The following is a 24719-nucleotide window of genomic DNA, read 5'->3' on the forward strand; positions in this document are numbered from 1 at the left end:
GACCTCATTTCAGACATCTAACTAAAAACCCATTCAAAAAACTCATCGACTTCAAGATCAGGGAACCAGAGGTGCAAAGATGCTAACTTGTCTCCAGGTTTTGGGACTCATTCCTGCAGCACACAATTGTAACCCCAAACATTATGGCTTCCTAACCATGTACTGATTTCAACGCAAACCCTAACAAAGTCACGTTTGTGCCTAAACATAACGAAACCAGTCCCATGGTGTTGTCACAGCATGAAACAGATTTTTTTCACTGGTGATTTGTAACAGTTGAAGTGATATGATCTTGCTGATGGGGGCGTCAGATCAATGTTTCATGTTGTTTTAAAGAGCACTGACGTGGATCATATTTTGTAATGCAAGTGGAAGGACTTGCTGCATTAAACAACAAATTATTGTTTTTACCGTTTACAGTACTTTTTGTACGGATTAAACAAACATCAATGAGGCCGTTTCCCCCTTTTTCCAGTTTTTATGCTAAGCTAAGCTAACCAGCTGCTGGTAACATATTTACCATACAGACATGAGAGTGGCATTGAGCTTCTCAACTAACTCAGCAAGGACTGAAATAAGCAAATTACCCAAAATGTAATAAGGAATTACAATGCACAGTATGTTTGACAGAATCTCTTAAACTTTCTTCCAGAAATCTGCAGCCCTCTTGAACTTCTGCAATGTGTGAGGAGGGAAAAACATGAATCTAAATTAATAATAATTTATCGTTCATGGAAGGTTGTTTCATGTAATGTCGAATGAGTTGCCAGACCAGATTAAAGTCATCTGAGGATAGGACCGCCTTCCACAGTCAGTGAATGCAGCAGGTAGCAGCAGCTTTACAAAGATGTAATGCAGAGACCAGTCTGCTAGGATTGGTCAATGCTGTGGTTTTATTCTTTAAATTTAAAAAAGAAGACTGAATGCAGACCTCTCAAAGCTTTTTGTCTGACAGCGACATGATTTAATTTTTTTTTTTTTTTAGTGTGGGTGTGTGTGAGAGCCTGTGTGCATTTATGTGTGAGTGGAAACTGAGAGTGCAGCATGTTTCCATTCAACTGCCCTGTGCTCAGTGCAGACACGGCCACTTGGTCAAACACACACACACACACACACACACACTCACACTCACACACCAAGCACAAAAGCAGCAGCAGATGTCAAATTTTCTCTCCTAAAACTCTTGTGCAAAAGAGCCTTTATGACTTGACTTGTTTTGACAGCTGTGTGTATGTGTGTGTGTGTGTGCATGTAAGCAGATCACATTTTCTGGTAAATGTCCCACCTCTCTCATTCGGGTCTCCGCCTCAGCCACTTTATCTCCACATCCATCTCCCCAGTCAGCAAATGAGCTCCTTCTACCGTGAAATGTAAAAGAAAGAGAAGATTAAATGGGAGTCAACGGAGATTAAATCACTCACTGCGACTCTAAAGTCATTAGTTTGCTCTGCTGAGTTCGTCCACCTTGTATCACAGCTTCACTTTTTTTTTTAAATCTATCCTAACACAACACTCACATGCATGTATGTACAATAGATATTTTCAAAGCAAAATATTTGGGAAAAACGGTGTGACCCTGAAACTGGCACAGCTATAAATGGAATTCAGCCATGATAAATTTATTATTTACACCTGTCCTTATAGTCACTGGTTGCTTTGTGAGACAAATCAGAAGGGACGTGGGAGGAATCGAACATTTCTAACACAGTAAAATTGCATGACGTGTATCAATGAAGTAAAAGCTGTCAAATTTATTTGTTTTCGGCAGATACATGGAACATATTTTGGAAAATCCAGCAAGACTGCAGTTCAGTTATTTCCTAAGATGAAAACTGACAGTGATTTCCTCCGACTCTTCCACTGGAGTTGCATTACAGGATGCATTAGCTTCGAAAGTTGCTGCATGCTAATTGCCATTTGAATATTACTGGTACAGAAGACAGAGAGGCTTGTGTATTGTGTTCATTCTAATGCTACATTAATGTCATATTTTTCAGACTAATATTGAGCAGACGAGTGAGGGAGAAATGCGAACATCAGCCTCCAAGTTGTAATTGTTTCCATTCAGGATCAGTAGCTATTAGAGCGACCAAAATCTCTTTCAATGGACATGCTAGTATTGTATTTAGATTAAAAAAAAATGTGAATCACTAAACCAAAGAAAATGTAAATCATAAAAAAAAAAAAATCCTAACCTAAATCAGTTTCCCCCTCCAAGATGCGTGACGATTATTTCCACACACTGCATTCAAAAACACTGGTAACTTACTGTAGTCTTAAACCTTTGATGAACGGACCGTGTTAAATGTTCTCTGTGGTTTCCCTGTAGGCGGCTTCTTCTCCTTTTGATCACAAAGGATCAGTAAGTCAGTTTTAAATGTTGATTTGTTTTGTCAGTGTCCTCAAGGTAGGTCCGAGGGCTGCTGTGAAACTGCGCCTACTTGGGTGTGTCTGTGCAATAGATGAACGAGAAAGGACGGCAGAGGAGAAACCTGCAAACCAATGTAACTGAATAGAAAGATGCAAAAAAGTCCACATGCAAAAATAGTATTTATTTGAGACATATGTGCACAGAAAAGGTGCTCAAAGTGCAAAAAAAGTATATGAATGATGAAAATCAGCAGCTGTTTTTACTCACTTTTTGTGGCTCTCTACAAAACATTGGTGTGCAAGTATCTCCTCTGCCGTCCTCACTGTAAGTCCCACACGTTCCAGGCTGCATTCAAATGGGTCTCGCTGAGCTCTGATATCAAACAAAGTGTCAGTGTGATATTAAATAAGTCATACAGTAGCAGCTTTTTAATATGAACAAACCATTTGCCAGTTTTGTCATTAAACTAATTAAAATTTTGTTTTGTTTTAACTACATGTATGTAGTTTACTATTAGCATTACTGTAGCACCCAGTTAAAGTACTGTGAAAAAGAGGATTGTCACTTGAATGACTTATCGGCTGCACATGTCCCTCGCCTTCACCTCTGATCTCCAGCCAATACATACAGCTGGTGCTAAGTACTCTTAAACCTGATGCAGGTTTCCACTTTATCAAAAGAGACGACAAGACAGAACGTCCGCTCATCCATCAAACTGGTTCATTTACTCACGCCAATGATGAATAGACTGATTCATTAAGTGGAGAAATCCCATGGCGTCACCTCTGATCTTCAACCAAATTGCGATTTGTATTCACACTTACCGGCTGTGCATAGTGAGCATGTGTCACAAAGGAGTTTCATAACACAGTTTTAATTTGAATATATCTCAAAAATCTATTAATCGACTCTGTGAGACTTTTAACCAAAACCAAAAGACGTGATCACATCACTCCAGTTTCAGCCTCTTCACACTGGCTCCCAGTATGTTTTTAAACAGATTTTAAAATTTCACCTATTACTTTTAAGGCTCTTCATGGTCTCTCTCCCAGCTGTATCTCTCCTTTTAGCGCCGTACACGCCAGGACGTACTTTGAGTCCTCGGGCCTCCAGAGGCCCAGCTGAAACTAAAGGGGACAGACTGTCTTTTATTTCCGCTGTTTCTATATACTTAAGTGTTTTTATTAGTTCTTTTTCTTCTTCTTTTGCATAAATGTCATATTTTTCACACTGTAAGGGAGAACTGTTGATAGCAACCTCCACTTTGTTATTCTTTGATATTGGGAATTGTGAAAAATATATATATATATATATATATATATATATATATATATATATATATATATATATATATATATATATATATATATATATATATATATATATATATATATATATATATATATCATCTGGGGAAAAGAACTGGAGCAAAATGTTTCTAAATAAAATCCCATATTAACACTAATGCAATCAACTCAGCTGATAGAAAATGAGTTTTTTTTTAAATCTAATTTCATTAATTTAATTTGTTAAAAGATTGCTACCCAGATGTGACACAATTTTTTGGAGACTGCTCGATCAGCAATGGAGTAATGATCTTTGAGGGATGTGTTGATTCAACCAAATTAGAATAACAAAGTTTTCATGCTTTTTTCTCAAACGTTCTGCCAATTAAAATACAACATTAACACAGCTCTGGGGAAAAAAAATGATTTGTACAGTCTGTGTAAATGTCTTTGCTGTCTCTCCCTTTCTTTATGTATCATTTTGTCGTATGGATTACCGTAAATTTATCATGTCGATCTGTTCTGTACACACGACATCTATTGCACGTCTGTCCATCCTGAAAGAGGGATCCCTCCTCAGTTGTTTTTCCTGAGATTTCTACCATTTTTGGAGGGGAGAGTTTTTCCCTAATCCGCTTATCCGAGTCCCACGGTCAGAGGGATGTCGTATGCTATAAAGCCCTCTGAGGCAAATTGTGATTTGTGATATTGGGCTTTATAAATAAAATTAAAATTGGCGTTTTTAACAATTTAATGTGAATGTTTTCGGTTGTTAATAGATGACTTTACCCTGTAACTCAAATATGTCAACCCACCAAACAGTCATCTTCATAAATATCAAACCTTTGATCATTACCCCAATTTTATTTCGGTCATGTTTAAAACTGTTAGCAGAATATTTCTCTGACAGAATGTAGGTGTCCTAATAGCCTCTGTACAGGGAAATCTACATTTTTCGTTAAATAAACTTTCAGAGTTTTGTAATTTCTCTAATTGAATCCACTTCTACACGAAGGTGGGCGTAGTTAGAGAGGAGCTGCTGTTGCTACCAGCTTTTAAAGCACCCTGTCACTTTTTTCCCCACAACAAATGTACTCTGCAGTATTTAAAGCTGCCCCGAGAGAGCTAAATGCAGATCCACTTTATCAGGCAGGGAAGACAAAGCACCGAGTCATTTATCAGACTGGTTAATCTGGTCTTGTCCCCTCAGTAAATTATTCATCATAGTTATACGTCTTTGTCCTGAGAGAAAGGATCGCTGGAGTGAAATAACACCCCTGTTTGATCCATTTATCTTGACCGTCCTGTATGAAGACAGTTGTACTGGTGAAGAGAAGCTGATTTGAAGTCAAATGTTGCTGCAGGTGTTTCTATGCTGAGCTTTTGGGCCTTTGGATTTGTCATAAATCAGCAGTGGTGTTTCAGAACTGATTTCTGAAATGTGTTTCATGCCCTGAGAATCTGACTTACTGCAGTGTTGACACAGCAATATCTAACACCTGTACTGAAATTGACTCGATGTGGGACTGAAACATCTTTTGACAGCGATACGATGAGTCTGAAACTAAGTGGTGCTCCACTTAAAAAGGGCAACCGACTAATTCATCTCCTCAGCTTTTAACAGAATGATTAACAGCGTCACTGAAGCTGAGAAATTTCAACCCATCTGGCCCGTGGTCGGTGTAATGGCTACGACGTGAGGAAAGAGGCTGCAGGGTTATAAATGGAAGACTGTAATTTATCTTTTTTGTACTTTTTTACAAGGTCTTTAATCACAGTGTCCACCTTTGGGACTTTAAGACATCCATCCTCAGGAGAAGAGCCTGTCAGTCAGTAGATAACCAGAGAGATTTGTCTTAATAAAGATGGGTGTGCATATGAGGATATATCAGGGTGTTTCACAAGATAACTCTGTTTCTGGGGATCATTTTCATCCTATGATGTAATTCCGGTCTATTTTTGAGCCATTAAACCATTTTTTCTTGAAATAAGTGAGCAAATCTTCAAAATAAAGCAAATCACTTCACTGGAATCACGTAATGACTCTTGATTTTAGTAAATTTTTGTAACAATATGATTGATAATACAAACAGGTTGAAATTATCTCAGATTTTATTACCTCTTTTGAGAAAACAAGACTTTAAATGCTAGCTCTTGATTAGATGAATATTTTAGCAGCACACTGTAATATACTGCAAGTGGAATGTTTATCCTCTTTATCAAATTTTAAATATGTTTTTCCCTAAAAAACAAACAACACTCATTAACAGAACAAAAGTTATGGGTCATAACTATCAACATTAACAGTACTCACGACTAGACAATCAGAGACACATGGATTTGATCACCAGTGATTATGTCTTCAGTTGATTTAAAGGGTAACGCTGTTATTTTTTGTATTTTTTTTTTAGATATTTTTTGGGGCTTTTTAGCCTTTAATGTATAGGACAGACAAGCGTGAAGGGGAGAGAGAGAGAGAGAGGGAGTGACATGCAGCAAAGGGCCACAGGCTGGAGTTGAACCCGGGCCGCTGCGGCAACAGCCTTGTACATGAGGCGCCTGCTCTACCACTAAGCCACCGACACCCCACGCTGTTATTTTTTTAAATGGTACTCTATATTACCATGTTTTAATGTCTAAGTGACTAATGGAGCAAACAATCTCTGAAATTAGTCCAGTTGTGAGAGCACTGCAGCTAGCAGCGGGGACACAGGCTGCAATGTAACCACTTGGGGCATTTGTGCACCGTCAGTTTACACCGAAAAGTGCTTGTTTTTGCCACTGACAGGCTCACTGTGCATTCCTATACCTGTACTACCATACTATATAATAAGCTGGAATATCAAGTATGTTTCAATACATAGTACTTGAAATGCAGTATGCCAAAAACACCAGGATGTTCTACTACTTATGGTTTGATTTTGCAGCAAGCCTGCTTGGCTATTTTGACCCACAATCCTCACAGCGGACGATAAGTCACATCGACTGAGCAGCAAACGCATCACAGCTCACTGACAGCTGATTGACAGCTGTCGGAGGCCACAATTATGGAAGGTAATGGATATAAAAGCAAGAGGGTCAAAGTTCAGGGCGTAGTATAATGAGACAGTAGTGTGTCCCGATTTTGTGCACACTGCATGCAACAGTACGTACTTTTTTAAGGACAGCTGTAGTACATACTAACAGTAAAAAGAAAAAGTATGCAATATTGAATCCACCCTCAGATTGTTATTTCAACAGTCTGGCAACATTATGGAAATTATTCCTACTGAGATAGACCTTTTTATTAAATCTGAAACAGCCCCAAAATGGCCATCGGCCAACCCACCAGACTCCATTTAAAAAACAAAACGTTTTTAGCGTGTATAGAGGCAGCATATTTTCACATCTAACTGGGTGAGTTAAATATTTATTTTAACCAAACCAGAGTTGGTGATTGGTGGAACAGTGTTAAGACAGAAAAAGATGGTTTTTGTGAGTTTTATTTTGAACTGTCGACTGTCGAATGAAAAACAGTCTGGTGAGTCTGGCGAAAGCGATTTCAGGGGTGTTTCTAGTTAAACAAAAAGGATTTTACTCTTTAAAAAAAAGGTCTCTTTCTGCAGGGCTCCTTTCCATAATGTTGCCAGACACTTAGAACAACAACCTGAGCCTGTCAGTGACAAAAACAAGCACTCTAGTGGATCTAAATTGACGGTGCACAATAAAGAATACATTCCAGCCTGTTTCCCCGCTGCCAGCTGCAGCTCTCTCACTCAACACTCGGCTATTCTCAAAAAATCATTGTTCCATTAGTCCCTTGACACAAACACATGGGCAAATAGTCAAGTTAAACAACACACATAATGAGGGGCAACGCTCTTCAAACTCTTCAAAATATCATCTGCTAAAAAGACTAAATGTCTGCAAACAGCTCTCTGCCTCATCTTTTCCAGTGATGCTCAAAGCGTCGGGGAGGAGGTCCTGCTGTCTGTTGTGTGGCCAAAAGTGTGAGGCGCTCTTTTTGTTTTTCTGCCAGTGAGGCAAACACTTCAAAGTGCTTTGCTTTCATCTTTTTAGACTGGGCAGATGGGGTCCATCATCACTTAAAAAAAAAAATCGTGGTCAAATCAAAGTGGCCCAAAATATGTTGATGTAAATTATGTTTATTTAAACCACAGTTCCAGTAATTTTGATTCTGTTGGTGGCATTAAGGTCGTGGGAGGCCAGGGATTGTCTTGCTTCTCATGCGCTTATTTATTCCTTTTTATAGATTTAGATTAATAGCTTCAGTTTAATATGCTGTAAAGCTTGTTTTTGTGAATGTAGCCACTGGTAATGGTGTTGAGACTGAGTGGTCAGGGTGAAGGTAGCTCTAGATTTTGTTTGTGATATGAAAACATCACTTTTGGTTTTCTCGTTTGATAAAATAGAAGGCAGTATAAATATATTTATTATTTAATGAACTTGTAAGTCAGATTGTCATTTTAATTTTAGTTCTCATGTGAATTTTGTCAGCTGATGCACCTCTCGCTCCAAGTTAATATATCTCTAAATTACCACTGGTATTTATTTTACAGAGAAAAATGAACTTTAAATAAGCCAGAATGTTTATCAGTCGTCCCTGCTTAGATGTTTTCAAACGTACCTTAAAAATTGACTGGAAAATCTAAAATTAGAGTACACATTACCAATTATCACACAGTGTAACACATAATACAAAGGATTAACACACAATTCAGAATTACTTTAAAAGCTGGTGCCTTGTTTTTTTTTAACATTGTGCCTAAACATAATTCCTCTTATTGTTGAACTTCCATCTGCAGCCGAAATGTTGAGGAAAAAAGAAATAAAATTCTGGTTTAATAAGAGCGGGAAGATCATCTCTGGATTGTGACTTAGTGTGTATTTTTAGTCAAAATCATAGCCCGACATTTCCTTTGTTTTCCGCAACGCTGCCTTATAGAGTGTGTGTGTGTGTGTGTGTGTGTGTGTGTGTGTGTGTGTCACGTCAACAGTCTGATCCAGACAGCGGACTGAAAGTCTGGGAGGAAAGCAGGAAGCTGCAAAGACGCTGAACATTGTACACAGATGTTTATCAAATACAAGCGTCGTAGTAAAGAAATAACATTAACGTGTGCCAAGTTGCATTTTGTCCAGACTTGTATTTATGTTTGTAAAGGCAGCAATTATGGAAGTGTGTTTTTACTATAATTACAAAAAAGTTAAGTCTCCTAAACCATGGGAACATCATGGGGAACACCTGAGGTGCAGAGGGGTCATTTTAACATGTATTGATAGTTCTTTGTGTCAAATCAGATTTCAGAACAAAAAAAATACATGTTTTATGTTAGTAGGCACTACAGGGGCGGAGCCAGGCAGTGTACAGTGAGGTGGCCAGGATGGTCGGCACAGAAATCACTATTTTATGAAATTAAAAATGCATCTAACTAGAAAATAAAAGTCAGTTTTAAGCACCTACCACACATAACTCTACATAGATCAAATAAAATTCAGTGCATCCAACATCTTCTTCTTGTTCCTGCAGTTAACGTAACAAAGAAGCTTAAACAGCAGGCACAAGTGTCCCAAACTGCAGAGTATTAACTGTTGTGAGAGCTGAACACAGCTTATGATGCTCAGCAGCAGCTCATCCTCTGTCACTGTATCATCATGGATTCAGACACGCAGACAGATACATGATTAAAATATATTTTTCTAAACAAAGTCTGATTACACAGTATTTAACCAATGGATATAAGCAACATATACATGAAGTCTTACTGCCTTTATAACAAGTCATATTAACGAGCCATGACAGATGTCTTTAAAGTTCATTATTATTTTTTTCAGTGAAGTTAATCTAATCAAGTTACTGTATATTAAATATTGCAGCAATTGAATGTGTCCTTTGACAGAGATTAAAGTGTGTTTGGTGTGACTTTTTTTTTCTTTTGGATTTTCTAAAAACAATATCCACGCTTTGGGATTTTTATGAACGTATATTAAAAAATAATGCACATTCAAAACTTTTCCAAAAACTTTCTGTTGATTCCAAACCATTTCCAGACCTGGAAAACAGTTTTTCTAATTTCAGGACTTTTCCATGAATTTCTTGTCTGTGGGAATCCTGCCTTTGTAACAGCAGCAACAGAAAGTTTGCAGATTTTTCTCATGTAAAATATTAATTTATGGTCAAAAATGGTTAAAAATACATACATTTGAAATTGCACTTGTTTTACGATGTTGTCCATTTTACTTTTTTTTGTTTTGCTGCAGCTACTTGAGTACTTTGTAATAACTTAATGTGAGTACTTGAATAAGGAAGTTACTTAAAATACATATCCCTAATCATTACTGCCTAGCTACATGATACACATAGACCAGACTGGCAGTGCGTCATCACCAAGGCTGTGTCTCCTTTTGGGGGGAAAAATATGCTGTCACATTTTAAACTGAAATAAAGTCATGGAAACAGGGTAAAATATCAAGGAAAAGTTATGGAAAACTTTTAAAGTGTTGGTAAAAATGTGTAAGAACTCTGCATGAGTTAGACACAGCACTGAAGGACTGTCTGCTCTCCTCCCAGTCATCTGCCTGCATAGTATGGCTATCAGCTAAACTGAACACTGAACTGTTAGGTAACATTAGGCGTTAAGGGAAGCAACATGCTGCATGTACCCATTCTCAGTAGTAAAAAAATATAAAACTCATGTTGACATGTGGGAGGTGAGATGACCATTACGACATACTTTGAATGAAAACTGACATATGGCAGATTTACTATGAATACGGTCCATCTGAAGCTCATCTTGTTTTATGTTTTCGCCTTTCCATTACTACTACAAATGCAACTGTAGCAAGTATCTCACCATCACTCCTCATTTATATTTTAAGAAGCTGCATATTATATTCAGCTGGAAAATAAGCCTGAAAAGCTGGAAATCAGAACAGAAGTACAGAGAGTTGTTGCACAGTTTTTTTGGTGTGAACTAGGAGCTTTTTTAGAACGTTGCAAATCCCCGGTTGAGGGCTTGGTTTAGCAAATCATTGAGATTAAGAAGGAACATTTGGCAACTTAGGTGTCAAGTACACACTCAGTTTAACACACTACTTGTTTGCTGATTTGTGATTTTATAATTCATAAATTATCACTCTAATAATAAATATCACATTAATGACTTCACTTGTTTTTCTTTTTATAAATTGAGTCTGAAAAAAGCAGAAGAGAGACGGAGCAACAGCAGCATATGTGACATAAATAACAGGCTATTAAACATTAGCTAATCTGCACTAGAATACCATCTGAGACCTTTAATCATTTATATAAAAATCTCCCCAGAGTCACCAGAAAGGAAACAGAGGAAAACTGTGTCAAACCAATAACAAACTCCAGATTTTGATGCATCTGTTTGTTATGACTGTAACACATCAGCGGTGCCAGTAGCCATTATAGAGCATTACCTCAAGCTGGTCATTGCTTCATATCCTGTCATTAACCCTGCCCTTTCTACGCCTAATTTGTTATATTAAATATCATATTATAGGATATTATAATTCCTGATTAGGACACCTGAGGAACCTTAATACGTTGTGGTTCAGGTTGTTCCTTTTGTTGGCTTTGTTTTTAGGGAATTGAAACATGTTTTCTTCACTGCAGGTCTGCAAAAAGCACATTTTAATTTATGGGCAATAAAAGCTGATAGTTTATTGTGTTGGATTGTGTGCCGTTCCAGCCTGTTGTATTTTATGTGCTCAAAGTAGGCCTATAATGCTGTAATGATGCCCTACACCACCTGAGCACTTCATGTAACGTGTCACCTCATGTTTGGATATTTTTAATGTTCCTGCCTTTACATTAACTCTCCATGTGTTTTGTGTCCTTTCCCAGCATCCTGACAGTGTTTTTCTCTGCTTTCGTTCCAGTTGAAATGTTGCTGAGTCAGTTTGGGGTCATGACATCATCATCATGAGATGGGGCGGCGGGTGAGTGGCGACCACAGGCAGCGACAGAAGAGGTGGTGCTGTGTGTCGTGGTTTGCAGCTGCTGGTTCTTGGCAAAAAAACATGGTGCTGCGGAGTGGCCTCAGGGAATAATTTGCCCGAATGTTGAAAGGGAGAACAAATTCAAGAGGTTTGAAGGGGGCAGTAAGATTTTTATCGTCACGTTGCACCAGATGACCGTAAAACACCTGCAGGACGTTGACAGTGTTGTTAACTGTCCAGGTGCTGAGGTTTTTTTGGCTTTCCAAACTCTTTCCGGCTTGTGGGCTGTTTTGGAGCAAAATCTCCACACCCAGTAAAGTCATGCAGATGCTGTTGGAACCGCAGCTGGTGGTCAACACAGCAAGTAAAAGATTACTCACATTCTGCAGTGACATAAATTTTTGTATGAGGACAAAGGAGTAGAAGCACTACTGGGTCTTAGTAGTATTCAGCGAAGTCTTCATTTTTTGTGCGGATCAGGCCACATTCATATATCACTCGTATTGGCTTTTGCTCGAGGGGTTTTTGTTGCACTTGCTGTGGCGTGGTGAGCGTGGCTGTCGTTGGTTCTGCACCACTGTGCACCTCTGTGTCTCCTCCGAGCAGTGCTGTCACAATTTAAAGCAACGCCAACACATTCTCACATTGAGGTAAATTGAAACAAGTGTGCATAACTTTGGTAATTAACATAACTAAACAGCCTCATAATGCGTTTTCTTTTATGACATGTGGTGTTTCGTGGCGGGCGGGGTTCAGCTCCAGCTCCCACACACACACACACACACACACACACACACACACACACACTGGTGCTCAGCAGAGGGGAGGAGAACGCACAGTGGAGAGTTGAAGACTTGACGGCAGCTGCACTTGTTGCATTGCTGTACATGAAAGCTTCACACAGCTGATGCAAGTTTAGAAGATAAGATCAGGCTCAATATAGCTGATCACGATTAGTTAAAAATGCCTTGATCAGCCCCAGTCCCAATCGTTTAAATCAGATTGAGACATATGGAAAACCAATTTAAAGCGTTGAATTATGAATATTTTTAGTGATATACAGGCACTTTTTCATGTAAATAGACTGTTTTATAGTTTTATTTTTTACACTTATCTGCTGTATTTGTATGTATGAATAGTAAAATAGTATTTAGAATAAGTTTTTTTGTTGTTGTTGTTTTTTTTACAACCCTGAACGATCACTAAAGATTTGTATGTTTTGATAGGTGGCTGTGTTTTATGTAATTTGGATTCCTGGCAGCTTTTCACTTTAACTTGACAAAACAAGGAGCCAGACTTACACCTGATTTTGTGCTGAGATGAGGAAACCTTTCCCAGAGAGGTGGAATCTGTGTTGCTGATCTGTGTTGTGTTGTGTTGTGTTGTGTTGTGTTGCTGATGCAAGATATTTTGCAGAGTTTGGTTACAGGTTCACTGAGTTCACTAAATTCTCTCGGTGGTAGCAGACTTTACATCAGAGCAGTAAGACCCTACAGAAGGACCACTGACCGAGACAAAATATTAAAAGTCCTGTTTGGTTTAATTTCTTTACTACGCTTCCTTTTTTTAACTCTGTAGAAAACAATTAGTTCCACTTGACTCAAATCTACCATAGGAATAAAATTAGTAATTAGAGATTAGCTTCATATTCGTCTTTGAATTAGTTCCCTTAAAGTTATTTATTTTAAATCAGTGCCCAGCGTCTGACACTTGGGTGTCTTTAAGATGTCATTTTTAGTTAACCTCACTTATCTACTGTAAAATAAAACAAGTAGTATTTTGACAGCTAATTTAGAAAGTTTTACATGAATTACAAATTTGTGTGCTCCTAGGTTTTCTCCTGTTGTTTCCTAAGAACAGAACCCAGCCTCTCTGACTGTTTAAAGGTCATCATTTGTGAGAATTTTGAAATTCAGGCAGGTGAGGTTTCAAATTTAATTTTACACAAAACTTGTACTCATGAAATGTCTGCATGTTTTTTTGTGGCATCGGCTAATGAATGAATTTGTTCTTCCTCTCTGTACGTTGTAGATAATGAACCTGTGTCTTAACAATCTAAATAAATTGATAAACTGAATCCAGCTCTTGGTTTGGTATTTTAATATAAAAGGTAATAATGGTCATGGTATTTTTTCAATTAATGGTTTGGTCAACTGAATGTCAGGTGTGGCATTTTTTTTGCTTGAAAGAATTAGAGAAGTACTTTACTGTTGAGAAGATGGTCTTTTTTTTATTTTTTATTTTTTAACACAAACCTGTGCTGTCCATGCAGCACAAAGACAAATACTTTTAGAATTGGTGCTACATGACCAGGTCTCATTTATAAACATTGTGTACGCACAAAACAAGGCCTCAAAGAGATGTACGCCACTCCCCACACAAAGGTTGTGATCTATAAAAACAGACTTGATGGGAGAAACTTTGACCCGTGCTCATGAACATTTTGGAGACAGGAAATTGGCGACGCACATGATGAGGTGGAAGCCTGATTGTAGAGACTGTCCAATATTTTTTGGCGCACAACATTTTTGGCTTTTGTGTGTACGTACATTTTTACTACTGATCCTATGCATTGTTTTATACATGAGACCCCAGAGGCAGCGGCTTCTTCTCCTTCCTCTTCCTCCCTCTTCCCTTCTCCCTCCTCCTTCCTCCCTCTTCTCTCTCCCCTCCACCTTCTCCCTCTTCCCCTTCTCCCTCCCTTCCTCCTTCTCCCTCTTCCCCACCTCCTTCTTCCTACTCCTCCTCCTTTTCCCTCTTTCCCCTCCTCCTTCTCCCTCTTTCTCTTCCCCTTCTCCCTCCTTCTTCCTCCCTCTTCACCTCCCCTCCTCCTTCTCCTTCTTCCCCTCCTCCCTCTTCCCCTTCTGCTTCTTCCTCTTCCCCTTCTCCTTCTTCCTCTTCCCCTTCTCCCTCTCTCCCTCTTCCCTTCTCCTTCTCCCTCTTCCCCTCCTCCTTCTCCATCTTTCCCTTCTCCTTCTCCCTCCTTTCTACCTCTTCCCCTCCTCCTTTCTCCCTCTTCCCATCCTCCTTCTCCATCTTTCCCATCTCCTTTCTCCCTCTTCCCCTCTTCCTTCTCCCTCTATTTCAGCAAAGCACAAATCAGTTTATACATCAACATGTGGCTAACATTTGCTAATCTCACTCTGAGTAACTGTGGTTGTTCACAAACTAAAGAAATGAGATCTTTTTGTTTTTACTGAATATTTGAAGGTAAACTATAAAACTACAGAATATCATTATTGCAAAAATACCCTGAAATATAGTGACATTATTTTAGGGCCATATTGCCCACCCCTTATGAAGTTATCTTAAAGTTACATTTATTCTCCTGCATCAGAGGCAACACATGGACTCACAGCAGGACTGCTCTGTGCTTCCTCTAAAGTGAAACTACATGTGGGGGCCACAATATGGCTGCTTGTGTGTCTTGGCACCGCAAACTGGCATGATTACACTGATTTCAGTGATTCTAGAAAGTGGAGTGAGCTGGGATAAATCTGTGTGAATAAGTGTGTGAAGAGATGTGAAATGTGACTACAGCACTTAAAAAACAAACTCCTAATGATCAACATTAAACTTTTGTTTTTAATTTTTAAAATAAGCTGAGGACATTTTGATTCTCACATACATCTTCATGGCTTTCATATAACGCTCTTTAAAAGTACATAATGAAAATAATATAATTTCATTTGAACAATTAGGTTTAACAGTTGATCAATAAACTGTTGGTCATTAAATTTCTGGCTGGGTGCGACTGCTGAGTAACAGTGCAGTGATTTAAGACTAATAAGAGGTCGTCATTTATGGGTTGAGTGAGTTTCAGACCCTTGGGCTGAAAAACCACATTGTTAAATTTTAAAATGTGGTTATCAGTGAGAGCATGCATCATCGCTGAAAGATTTACTTTCCCAACACCCGTTTTGTGTTTTCCTGAGATACACTGAATTTTGTGTCCTACAAAAATAATGGATTTGAGTCTCAGAGTGACGAAGACATCAGAGAGATGGACTGAAATTAGTTTTGCAGTGCTCTGTCAGCTGGCACAGATAATAATTTGAGCAGAGGAAGAGAGCAGGCCTGAAACACCACATTTTGGCCTCAGTGGTCACTTGAGACGTCCACACGTTTGCAGATTTACAAACAACTTTTATACGTTTTATATTTTTTGTTTTCTTATGTGAGAAATAACCAGCTATCAGATGCAGTGCCGTGAAAAGCACATTTCCCTCTGAAACATAGTGGATTAGAATTTTAAATATCATAAGTAAAATAAAACTAAAAACTATAAAACTTATTAATTTGTATGAAATAGGGCTGTCATGATAACCACAGTATTTCAATTTTTCTTTATGGGAGTGCTGCATATTCACACTATGCTACAAATGACAGCAGTGTGATGAGGCGCACTGCGTCTATTCTGCGCTGAGTGCTGCACATTTGCTTTTTCTTCCTGGTCATGGAGAGTTGAAAACAGTTCAACTTGGACTGCTCATCACTGTCACTTTTTACCCAGCTGTCCAATCACAGTGGAGGAGGGGCAGGACAAACACTAGTGGAGTATTTAACCAACCATCAAATCGCTAAACAACAAAAACAATGGAAGAGAAAACAATACTGAACCCACACGCTCCACGCACTGGAGCCTTTCCCTTCATCCAGACCAGGTACTCTGCCTCATGCAAAGACAGCTGGATAGAGCGTCAGAGGCCCATTTCTTTCCTATAAAGTTGCCCAGTGGTTCATGAAGCCAAAATGGTTCAACTTCCACATAGAAAAATCCCTCTGATGACCAGCACTGCGTCTGAACTGTGTGGCCGATAGAGCAGGAGCACTGGAGACTCCCGCCGGCCAACACACTTCCAGTTTAGTGCTCTTATGTTAGGAGTTAGGATAAAATGATTCAAACATGCAGCTTCTCTCAACCCTCCCCATTTCATTCGACTAAATGGATTAAATCCCGATAGTTAAACAAATAATTTCACGAGGGTTGTGACACTCAAAAAAATGTAAAAATGTCTCTTTTACCATGTAAGACAATCGGAAAAAAATGCTTTTTGGGGTCACAGAGCATCATGTGATGGTGTAATTACACTGTTTGGCCACTAGGAATCTTGGCTTCAAAGCCTGCTTGCTTCCTGTGGGCCTGCAAGGAAAATGACAGCGTTCAAGGAGCCAGACTTTGGTGCCAATTATATTGGAGTCAATGGGGCCGAAATCACACTATAACCCATCATATCTTTTTTGTTACAACTTTGACTGAAAAATCCCTCCACCAGATTAAAAAACACACATCATGTGATACTTCTGATGTTTTTAATCTAAATATACACGTTCATATTCATTGTTATTGGTCTCCAAACAGCCTCATGGCTCCGTCCAGCAGAGGCCAAGATGCAGCTTCTGGACAGAGCCATGATCTGTCAAGGAAATAATGAAAATGTACATGCATATTTAGATTTAAAAAATGTCATTTTTAAGTCAAAGTGTGAGCAACAAAGTTATGATGGGTTATAGTGTGATTTGCCGCACCGACCCCATTGACTCAAGTATAAGTGACACCAAAGTCTGGCTCCTCGAGCTCTGTCCCTGTGGTCATGACCGTTTCTTTCACATTTTCCTTGGGGGCCTGGTGCCGACGCTACTACTTCCTTGGTTACTCTGTATCATAGCAACCAGACATAATCAAGCCATCTCAGCTGAAAAAACTGCACCTCTTTGCCCTTGTGTCCTGCATTTAACATCAAACTAGTATTTAATTAGTTATAAAACTGGAATCTTTGTCATTTAAAAAGCAGCAATGTACCTAAAACAGCCGAACAATAAAGCTCATTGACAAATCACTAAAATACGGATGGAAGAATTAATTTGTAAAAACAAAGACTGGCAGTAAGCCTTAATCATCACAGGAAAATTTCCACCCCTGCGACAGCTCTTGTTTGCAAAGATTTCAACATCAACTTTTTTTTTTCTACCATATGACAGCTCGATGACTCTGTACAGGAGAAGTGCACAACTGATCAGTTTATCAGAGTTTAGTGTGACTGCTTTAAAACTTGCTGTTCTCATTGTGTATAGCTAATGTTTATATTGAGGGGGGAGTTCAGAGTGACCCCTGAAGGAGAGATCAACCTGACCAGTGGCCTCCAGGTAATCTGAGTTTGAGATCTCTGATTTAGGAGCGTGCCTGTGCTCTTATTTATTTCAAGACACTGTGCCGTTATCACAAAATCTGGTCAGCAGCAGCCTGAAAAAAGCAGCTACATGAGCTCAAGAGTGAGATAAAAATGCTGACTAAAAAAAGGAAGAAGGGCAGATCGTGTGTGTTGGTCGCTGAAAGACAGCGTGTGAACTAGGAAGAGAGGGACACATACCGAACAGGAAAGAGTGCGTGTGAAAGAGAGCAAGGCGGAGTGAGTCAGGGACAGAGAGTGAGAAAGAGGAGGGGAGATGTATATTTGTCCGCCTATAAAGCTCAGCATGTTTTCAGATTTCAGGACTGTCAAGTGAAGTTCAGCAGAAGTGAATCCTGACTGCAAGAAACAATACGCCAATAAAGCATCTCGAGCCGAGGAAGCGGTCTGTTGTTGTTGTCTGGAAAGAGAACAAAGTGCAGTTCACGTTTCTGCAAAGTACATTTAGGACATGTTCACATACAACCGAGGACATAAGTTGAACTCTTAACCACAGGAAGAGAGATTTTGTTGTCAAAAACGCTGCAAAGTGATAATGACAGCGGACACCAAGCGGCTGAAACTGTATTCTACATTATTTACAACTCTTGGTTGGATCATCAAACAGTGTGAAAAATAACTACACAAAATGCAAAGTGCAGCAGCACATCACATTTAATTCACACAAAATATAATTTGGGTTTGCTCACACATTAAATCAACACAAGGATAAAGTGCTGACCTCTGCTCTCCGAATATGGACAGATGTAGTCGATGCCTGTGCTAAGGTCCGAACATTTAGCGAAAAGTAGAGTACATCAAAAACTTTACTTGTTTATCAGCCATTTCATGACAGATCCATATCTTGATTCAGAGGATTTATTTGGACAACTATTTTTGAGCAGAGGAATAGTGTTGATTTCATTAGGATCAGGTCAGTATATCGGGCTAACACCGAGGCCTGTACTACAAAGCACAATTTGGAGTTAGCGAGGTAACTTCAGGGTTAACTATGAAGCTTGGTCTCTTTTTACTGGAATAAATCACCGTAGTAACTAAAGCTCAACAGTTAACCTGCGCTGGAGCAGGTTATGTTCTAAGTATCGGATTACAGTCTGTCAACATCCAGACCTCTGACCAATTAGGTCACTGAAGAAAAAAGTATCCATGAATGAGAGTCCAGAGTCTCAGGTTAAAAAGAGTAACCTATATATTGTTAGAGCTTCAGTAGAGACAGACATTTCTTTTTTTTGCCTTGTGTGGTGGTCACAACAACAAGTTTACAGTTGATGAACAATAGAGGAGAAACTGGTGGTAGTGGTTGCTGGATACCCAGAGCTACATGGTCCAACACTAGACAGCAGGTTGTCAAACTGCCCCTGAGTCATCCTAAAATATGCCTGGAAACAGCCATCATGGAGGAAAAGCTTCAGTTCAGTTCAGTTCAGTTCTATTATTAATGTCCCAAAGGGCAAATTAGATTGCAGCGGCACAGAGGCATAAAAACAGTATGCTAGCACACACCAAGTCAACAAGACTGCCAGCTGACTCCCATTAATAATTATACTAAATAAGATAGAATAAGCTAAAAATAATAAATAAATATTGTTCTTCTGGACCAAGTGGTGGTACTCCCCGTGATCCACCCTCTTTTTTTAGGGTCTCATGTACCCACACAGATCTCTGTTTCCCTGTGCCCAACAAACTATTTACTGACAGCCTTTAAAAAGTTGAAGTTTGTTTATCTCAGGGATTAGCAGTTAGCAACATTAGCAAAATAGGGACTTGGGAACGCTTGTGTGCTGCAGTGGTTTCACTCTTGCTTTTAAGAGGGCCTTCAGCACATCTACATTGATAACAACGGATTTGAGGGCGGAAAAATGCCACGTGTCCAAGTCCTTACTAACGGTTTGCCAAAATGTAAACAAATATTGACTAAGCATGGGCTAATGTTATAGCCCACAGCTAACTCAGTGAGTGCATGGCAACAGTGCACTTCCTACTTACACAGTCCTGGCCCGTGGCATAGGTAGTACAGGCAAATGCTAAGGGCGCCATCATCCGTAGGGGGCGCCATAAATGGGGAAGAAAAAGAATCTAAATGTTTATCTTTTACTATTTTTTTTACTAATACTATTATTGTTTTGAAATATGACATAACGCCACAACAACATAACTGCAGAGCAAAGCCTACTAAATACTACATAATAGAGAGGCCTCTGGGTTCCTGCTGCCCTCCTCCTCCCCAGCTCTTTACACTTTACCTGCTCTCAGAGAGATGGGCAAGTTATCTGACGTCACATGAACCCAGAAACATACTGTATCATTATCATGTCAAACGACAAAAGCTCTCTAGTGCCCACTCAGCTACCACTACAGTACTGAGGAGTGTACATGGAGAGACAGAACATGAAAAAAACAACAAATCTGTGTTGAAATTGGCAGGAAATCAGGGAAAGCCTCGTCTATGGCACCAAATGTGCTACTAGGGTCGCCACTTTGCTTACACCCCCCAAATTATGGGAACGTAAGAGAAATGCTGGACGACACATTGGATGGGGTGAAGTGTCAGACTCTGAGAAGCCCTGCACTGAATAACTGTCAGCTCATGTGAAGTTAGTTTTTGGAGACATCTGTACCAGGTCTCTAATTTTCCCTTAAATGGGTTTTACAAACATCTAAACTCATTTTGACTCCCTTAAATATTTGCTCATGTTCTCGTCAATTCAAGGTTCTCATAATGTTTTCTTCACATATATTTCTTAAATTGGGATTTAAAGGTATTTGGTGTTTTCCTTAAGTCTCGATTAGTGCTAATCATTTGAGACTGGGTAAATATTTGTCCAAGTCGAACATGCCTTTTATGAGTGTACTGTAAAGTACAGTACAGGTTAGATAAGGTCAGAAATGTAAACAAACAAACACAAGGGTTAGTGAAGTTTTTTTCCTGGCAGAGATGAGATGACGTCTGTCGAGGAATAAACTGAAGGATTAGATTATGTTGTTTTTTGGTCACATGTTCTTCAGATCGTAATGGACAATCACTTTCAGTTCTTACTCTACAGTTCTTGTGTAAATATTTCACATTTTGTAATTAAAATCTGTCCTTGAAAATACAATATCAACTTTTTTTTTAATAAACTCAAAAATCTGTGGCTCTACACTTGTGTTTTCTAACAGTGATAATGAGGCTGAAAACTCCTCAAACAAGTCAAGTCACATTTATAAAAGAGAAAAGATGGTCGAGCATTTAGCCTGCCTCAGTTTTAACAGAGAAAAGGAAGGACGAGACTGTAGTTGTATTTGTTGATCAAAAGGAAATCATGCATGTTAAAAAAAACCTTTGGTGATTATTTAAAGTTTGAAAAGGCACAAGAAAAAAAAGCACTTAGCATGCAAGGAGTAAAAGTCTTGGGTGGCCCTAGTAAATTCTGGTTGTTTCTACAGTTGGATATCAGATATAATCATACCCACAATGCCATTAAGTGAGTCAACAGTTTTGGCAGCCCGATGCTGTTCTACAGCCTCGCAGGGAGGGCAGACTGGAACAATATGTCTGTTTGTGGTTTTGGTTTGATCTGGTGACCCGAGCAAAGATTAGATGTGACAGACCAGGGTAGAAAAGAAGAGGCTGAATTCTAACATTTTGATCAGGTCAGCTGAGGACACACACAACAACACTCCAAGGGTTGGGAATGTCTGCAAGTAGCGCCATCATCGGTTTAAATTTGTTTATACTTCAGCTTATGTCTAAATACCTGCAAAACTTAGAATACACAGATGTGAGGATGCTAACACCTGCTTAACATCAGCATAGCATTGTTATTTGGAGCATGTTAGCATGCTAATGTTAGCAGTTAGCGCTCAAAGAACTGCTATTGCTGTAGACTCTGAAGCTGTGGCCCAGTTCCATACTGCATACTAATTCTCAGAGGTGTGGACTCGAGTCACATGACAAGGACTCAAGTTAAACTCGAGTAACAAATTTAATGACTTATGCCTTGACAAAAATCAAAAAAGACTCACAACTGGACTCGGACTTTGACTCCAATGACCTATTACCTCACTTGGACTTGAGCCTTTTGAATTAAAATTTTTTTTGACACCTTCCCACAAAGCCAAAGGATAAAAAAGTATGTGATTTTAAAAAGTGTGCCACAATCAACTTAACACTACTCACTCCCAGTGAGTCGACACTTGAGTCCCAAATCCACTTTGTTTAAATCAACCCAACAGCATCCATTTGAGTTGCAGGAGACAACAATGAAGAACTAACGTTATGTTAATGAGCGCCTGTTGGAAACGTTAAAGCAAAGACAATTTCATTGGGTGCAAAAACTACGCTGTGGTCAACAAAAAAGGAACTGCTGTGTGCAAAACATGTAGGTGGAAAGATACGGACATGAAACTTCCAACAAACCTGTTTTAACAAATAAATGCAAATTTTGAAAAGCTTTCACTAGTTTTGGAAATTTAATGTTTTAAAACAGTTGTTAAAATGGCATTACATTGGTGGAGAGCACATTATGACTTGGTTAGGACTCAAAACTCAAAGTTTAGGACTTGGGACTTGAATTAGGACCTGAGTGCAAAAACTTTGGGTGCTTTCACTCCTGTAGTTGGGTTCATGTGGTCCAGACCAGAGGGAAAAAACATATGTATTGCTGCATTTTAGTTTTGGTTCAGTTCCTGTTCACGCTGACTTTTTGTAAACTAACTAAGAGGAGTAAACATGAAGATCTTCTGACTCATCAACTGGACAGTTTTGGTGTTTGTCATCCTGCATCATTAGGACCCACGTGGGGAAATCAGATTCTGGTGACTGACAGACGTTCATGCAGCAGCACTTGAATGCATCTGAAGTGTTTATATTTATGTTCTTTGGTTTCACAAAGAGGTCACAGAGAACTAAGTAACTGAATACGAGTCAGCTATTATTAGACAACAAATCAATCGCATGTTTTGAATAATGACCAACAGAGAGAAAGGTGATGATTCAGGGTTTAATACTGTGGGATCACTGTCACACACTTTTTAATGGACTTAATGGAAGGACAAAGTACACGGTGTCGGATACAATGATGGCAGTTGTAACAGCTTTGTAATCTGAGTACATGCCCTCACTGATGTGCATTACCATTGTTATATGTATGCATCAGCATAAATAGTTTATGGGATACACATGGACTTTTTCATGATCAGTCATGAGATCATGGACAGATTTCACAATCATCAGATGGATTTATTATCGGTTTAGCTGTTGAAATTAAAGTTAAACTTCACAAACAGAAAAACAAAATGTCTGCCTTGAGATTGATTGCTTATTTTTGGTGTCCAAGATCTCCCTGGTTTCACTTCCATCCAGTGTAATTCTTTTCCAGCTGTGAGCTGTCTCTCCATTTCCTTTGTGCATTGGTTTGTGGTAAATTAGTATCAATCAGCAGCCCAGAAAAACCTGCTTATAGAATGAATATGTAGTGTGGATTTTGGCAGTTAAACTCAGATCTAAAGATGTCAAGTCATTGTTAAATGTTTCAGTTGTTTTTCACTTGAGTCCAGGTGCAGCACAGGCAGACAGGTAGATGACCCAGGTGAAGCTACTGTAACACAACTCCCTGATAACAATGAGTCACTGGAGTGTTTTGTTTTTTGCTGCAGACGTCAGATGATAAGGAGGTGCATAAACAGATATTCATCAAGATGTGCTTCACGTGTACTCTGGCACCTGGACATCTCAGCGCGTGTGTAAATGTTTCCTTTCTTCAAGGTGCTGACTCACTCATCTCGCCTCTGTCTGTGTCTCTCACTCTCTCACTTTAATTACACTCAATCAAATTTTTAATGACTTATTAATTATCTCTTGCGCATAAAATTAAGTTTTTGTGTAAACAGTGCGTCTTCTGTGGTGACCTCATGCTACACTGGTAGGTGTAAACAAATGTTTTAACCAAAAGACGTAACAATTTTTCTATGCCTGTCCTGTCAAATCAAACTTTTTAAATGACACTTGTTCCACCTCAGGAACCTGTTTCAGCAGGAATTATAATGACGACAACAGTCTAGAACAGTGCACTCAGTAGAGAGTAGATCTCCACCAGGGTGATCACGGATGCTTTAAACAATTCTTGTAATTTATCTGAAGGTTACAGCACAGCAAAGAAGGATGTAACAACACTAAACTCAATCAAACACAAACATTTAACTCCATAGCCTGCTTTCTTACTGATAGAAGCATAAATAAAGTAAAAATGATCAAGTCCACAAAATCTTCTCGGCAACACTCGGCCACTCCAATGCTCTCGCTGTGGTTTGATGGCGTGCAGAGGACAGTTCCAAACCTCGGCCCGGCTCCCCTACAGTTGAGCTACAGTTGAGATAACCAAAACTGGGACTAATCCATACCGTACTGTGCCTTAACTTTAGTGGATCATAACATATCAGGTATGGAAATAATCTGCAGACACTCTGGTTTAAAATGAGACCAAATCTCTCTTTGCACGTCAGTTTTTGTGCCACGACGAAGGCCAAAATGTAACACGCACGGTATAAGGCTTATTGTTTTTAGCTGTGCCAGTTTCTGGACAACTTGCGGCCCCTACTGGCTGGTTAAGAGGAATAAGAAGTCAGCAGTTGATGACAAAACTGTCAATAAAACAGGTTTTTCGATAACTGTGAATCACCACAACCACAAAATGTCTTTGAGCATACACAGTCATACATGTGCACACAAAACATGAGGCTGATTGGTACAGTAGTTTGTGAGATTAGCTGTGGACGGATGGAAACACGTTCTCACACACACACACACACACACAACCAAATGCTATAATTAACAGGTCCACCAAAATGCTGCCATTTCTGAGTAAATACATGCTGATTTACTCGTTATTCTCAGTAAATTAAAATTATTGCCTGTGCATTATTTTA

The 24719-nt window shown here is 39.1% G+C and overlaps 2 long non-coding RNA genes across 9 annotated transcripts in view; one reads left to right on the forward strand and one right to left on the reverse strand.

Moving 5' to 3' along the window:
• LOC117248488 (uncharacterized) overlaps positions 1-13686 on the forward strand; it is a 115512-nt gene extending 101826 nt beyond the window's left edge. The window contains exon 4 of the long non-coding RNA XR_004500919.2: positions 11563-13686. This is a non-coding gene — a long non-coding RNA (uncharacterized LOC117248488). The remainder of the gene's footprint in view (positions 1-11562) is intronic.
• The window catches only part of LOC117248489 (uncharacterized), a 71408-nt gene that overhangs the window by 2129 nt on the left and 44560 nt on the right, over positions 1-24719 (reverse strand). For 6 of the 8 annotated variants that reach the window (XR_013487933.1, XR_004500920.2, XR_013487934.1 and 3 more), the window contains 2 exons: positions 2270-2743; positions 1286-1358 (listed from right to left, as the gene is read on the reverse strand). This is a non-coding gene — a long non-coding RNA (uncharacterized LOC117248489). The remainder of the gene's footprint in view (positions 1-1285; positions 1359-2269; positions 2744-24719) is intronic. The other 2 variants (XR_013487935.1, XR_013487932.1) reach the window with 2 other exon arrangements.

Source organism: Epinephelus lanceolatus, chromosome 17, assembly GCF_041903045.1.
Source record: "Epinephelus lanceolatus isolate andai-2023 chromosome 17, ASM4190304v1, whole genome shotgun sequence".
NCBI lineage: Eukaryota > Metazoa > Chordata > Actinopteri > Perciformes > Serranidae > Epinephelus > Epinephelus lanceolatus.